This window comes from Penaeus monodon, chromosome 6 (assembly GCF_015228065.2).
Source record: "Penaeus monodon isolate SGIC_2016 chromosome 6, NSTDA_Pmon_1, whole genome shotgun sequence".
Taxonomy (NCBI): domain Eukaryota; kingdom Metazoa; phylum Arthropoda; class Malacostraca; order Decapoda; family Penaeidae; genus Penaeus; species Penaeus monodon.
Window position 1 is genome coordinate 44624279 of NC_051391.1, and position 4971 is coordinate 44629249.

Genomic DNA, 4971 nt, shown 5'->3' on the forward strand with positions numbered 1-4971 from the left:
AAAAAAAAAAAAAAAAAAAAAAAAAAAAAAAAAAAAAAATATATATATATATATATATATATATATATAACTTTCGTATTAGTTGAATCAGTAAATTAATAAGACTAATCTAATAAGCAAGGACTTTTAACTAGATCTGCTAGTTATTGCATTAGGTATTGGTTAAAATTAACTCTCAGATTTCAGTAATAAAGACAGAAGAGCCTAAATCAGCTCGTAGAGACAAAGATAACCAATGATGGACTAAAATAATGATCTTCATCCCAACAATGCTTGTGTCTTTTGTGTCGCATTATAACACTGATTTAGAACACTACGTGAATAACCATGATAATTCCGTTTCAAGAAAAAAAGAAGAAAAAAAAACATGATAACATATGCGTATTCTCATGCATCTTGCAACACTGGGGAAAAGGTTGTTACTTCGGTCCATAATATACATGCCCTTGATATATAACTTGGTGCAATTTTTCAATCATTAAGGAAACAGAAAAAAAAGAGAATTGAATTTTTATACATAACTAATGAAAAACAAGTACTCTTAGATGACCTTGTGTACATATTACTTGCCATAGTGCATTAATCAGAAATACTGATTGATATGAAAGTGGGATAATTCTTTTGTTTCACACAACTATCCATCCTTGCAGCTATTACTTCCTGCTTCAGTTATTCACAGTGTAATATGCACAACCCGTTGCTTTTCATCGTAAAAAATATAAGTGAAATTATTGGTAATTGTCTGTGAAGTGATTGTACCCTTTTGAGATCAAGTCCTAATCCCTACAGCCACTCCTGGAAAATCCACAAACATTGCCACATGAACCAAAATCCTTTCAAACCTGGGGGCTTTGTCCCTCAGACCGCAATTAAAATTAGTTTTGCTATCAGGGGCTTTGACTCTAAACCCCACCTGAACACCTTGGACTTAATCTCCACATGGCATTTGCCATGACCTATTTTCTTCATTTCTCATATTATTCCTTGCTTGAGCAGATTATTTCACTGAGTACAATCTTTCTCCATCTCTATAAGTGTTATCTGATTTTCCCTCACTTAGTACAGTACATCACCAAAGTATTATGTGTTGCACAACTTTCTAATTATCAACTTGGTGGAAATACCTGAGATGAAAAGTATATTATTTTCTGTTGTTCAGTCCATTGCCTTGTACCACATGGCTGTGTGAAACTGTCACTATACCTAAAATAATTACAAACACAAAAATAGAAAGCGCCTAGAAATTAATTACATTATTAACCTGCACACTGATTGCAGTGGCTACAACACTTAAAAGCATTCTGGCTATGGTCGACATATTATGGTAACCTATAGTTTATTAGTGTTCATGAACCCCTAGTAAGGAACCAGTTTTAAGTTCTCTGGCACCAGAGTGCCAGAGACACCCAAATACCTTTGAATAATATCAAGACTGTAGGTATTCCATCACAAACTATAGCGAACGTTTATCTGGATATGAATAAAAACATAGTACATATAAAACATACTGCTTTCGGATGTTTTGTCGGGAACGACTAAGCATACATACGCAATTTAACGTAACACTTCTCACATTTGGTCGTTTATATCCATCTACACACACTCGTCAACAAAGGGAAAACAAAAAGAACGGAAGACAGATAAAGAATAACTTAAAATCCAATGAACTGATATTACCTGTCACAACGTTGAATTCATGTACAGAAACGTTTTGCTCATAATTCGGGTTTGCCGAACGGCTTGCTGGAAACGTCATAGAATCTTCCTGCTAAAAAATTTTCGAAGTGATGTAAGATAATTTCGGTTCATTGTACCTCTAGTAAGTTATATTTCTTTTATTTAGGATGATTTTGGGCCTTCTGTAAAGCCTTACTTCCAGGGGTTGGATTTATCAAACTCTCTCGTAACAGTTACGGGAAGTTTTAATGATTTCTCAACTAGCAACGTTACGACCCATTATCGAACGCCAAACGAGAGCGTATGGGTCTCGTAAACGTTACGACCGTATTTAACATTAGGGGGCTTTATTTCCTAATATAACGGCTCCAACGACCAATCAGTTTTAGCTCGCAAAAAAAAAAAAATAAATAAATAAAAAAAAAAATAAATGGACGTTAACCGCTGAATCATTAATGAGGATTACTAATGAAAGTTTCTTTATGAAAAAAATCACATAAAATGTGATTAAACAATATTTACAAAATGATGTTCAATTCAATAAGGCAAATGAAGGAAAGTCATGAGACTTTTTTTTTATGACAGCATTTTTCCTAGAGTCAGGTGCAATGGGTCACTTTCACCAGGCTATATCTATATCTATTAAGTATACATAAATATATATAAACACACACACACACTTATTCATCAGTAAATTGCTTCCATAATATTATATTATATATATTGTTACGCCGACCGCCTCGTCTCTCTGCCACCAACACAAGGCAGGCTAGGCAGGCGGCGTGCTATTCACAGGGTTGTGAACACTGAACAGCTCCAACACCCAACTGGGTCTTTCCTTGGCTTGTTCCTCCGCTCCTCCGCTCACAGCCAGTTGCATCATGTTTGCCCAGGTCCCTTCATGTTAACACATGTTTCGCACAGAGACAAAGACCCACTGGCGTAGCAATATGTTATTGAACATTTATTATAATTTGTTGCTCTAGAGAAAAACAGTCATACTGATGGAAGTTATACATTTTCATTCAAAATTCGTTCCTGATGATGTGTCAGAACTCCTTGTTGAGTGATATATATTAGGCTTACATTAAGTATTTCCGCGGCCTCCGCGGATCGGCAAAGGCCATCGTTAGTCATATTGTTTTTTTTTCTGTTACTATGCCTCCTAAATGTGTTGCTCTTACACATTAATTGATTTCCCCAGGGAAAATCGCAGTTGCACACTCTTGAAGGTATTTATGAGGTTGATATGAGCAGAGGAGGGTCGCCACGATGAACGTTACGAGTGGTTTCGGGCTGTTTCTTGTGCTGAGGTTTGTTTACGACCTCAAAAGTGTTTTAAAAATACGTTCGTTGCGAGAAACGAATGAGTGTCTTGATTTGCGATGTGAACAAACCTCGTATGATCCCGTATATGCGTTAGTAAATCCGGCCCCAGGATAGTTATACTATGCATTTTGTATATCTCTGTCCGTTTTCTTTTTAGAATACGAGGACATTGAAAATTATTTTTTAGGTGGGTAACTCGTACATTTTCGTCGAACTAATAATAGATAGGGTTATTGTTACTGCTGACGGTAATGTGTAGATAACAAAGACATGTTTCCACATTGAAAATTATTGTGAGGCCATTTATCAAGGGAGGAGTTATGAGACGCCATGCTGAAAGTCTCAAGACTGTACGTATTATATCAATTAGAACAAAATAAAGCGTTCATTCGAATATAACATAACAGACGGAACTCTAACATAGAGGCGCAAAAGATACACACACACACACACACACACACACACACACACACACACACACACACACACACACACACACACACACACAATATATATATATATATATATATATATATATATATATATATATATATATATATATGAGTGTGTGTGTGTGTGTGTGTTTCTTTTGATTAGTTTATCGTCGCACATTTCTACGTTAGATAATGGGACAATTTCATAAAGCATGTAACTCTTGCTAGTTCAGACATAGCAATTTGTGGTGAAAGTCCTTTGGTGTTGACATATATTTGATCGAGAGAGAGAGAGAACGAAAGAGAGAGAGAGAGAGAGAAAGAGAGCGAGCGAGAGAAAGAGAGAGAGAGAGCCAGCGAGAGAGAGAGAAAGGAGAAAGGAAATGTGTATTTCTGTTCTGACTTGCAAATGAAAATAAGAACTGCGACCTGAAATTTATTTTATTGAATACCATTTCTTTTTTAATACCTAAAGCTAGACATTTGTTTTTGGTACCAGAGAGTTTCTCATGAGCTGTTTATTACCTAAGCTCAGGGTATGATTTTCTAAATCTTTATTTTATTCAAGAGACCGTGAGCGAGCGAGAAAGACATTTACATGACATATTTGTGTATATCTATGTGTGTGGAGTATTCATGATAAACAAGGTGTGAACAAAACAAGGAAGAGAGGAGCAAGAAACACGAATACGCTGAAGTCTATTTCAAACCCAATAGAAGCAAAGTAGCTGAATGGCCGTCGACACAGTCATGCTTCTCTGCTAATTTCTTCGTTTTGTTTACATACACACATCTGTCTGTCTCTGTCTGTCCCTCTCTCTCTCTCTCTCTCTCTCTCTCTCTCTCTCTCTCTATATATCACACTATTTTATATATATATATATATATATATATATATATATATATATATATATATAGAGAGAGAGAGAGATTTGTGTGTGTGTGTGTGTGTTTATACACACACACACACACACATATATGTATGTATATATATATGCATATATATATATATATATATATATATATATATATATATATATATATATATATATATATCATGTGTGTGTGTGTTTGTATTTGTGTATGTATGTATAGATTATATTTGATTCTATGTTTGTAACCTATGCATGGTAATTTACCGTTAATTCAGTCTGAAGAATATTTACTTTAATAAACTCAGCTCATGTCAGAATACGACACAATAGGTCAGGTAAATAGAGTAGATCAATAAAATTTATTTCATATAAAAATACATTCAGAAAATATATGTAACAATATTCAATAAATATCTTCAACAAACGTGTATATCAATACATCAATAACATCTAGAACAGTTGAGACAAATGGGATTATGAATTAACTTTACAATCCATTTCCCAATTATTTATATATATATATATATATATATATATATATATATATATATATATAATATATATATTTATTATATTATATATATATATATATATATATATATATATATATATATATATATATATATATATATATATATATATATATTATATAATGG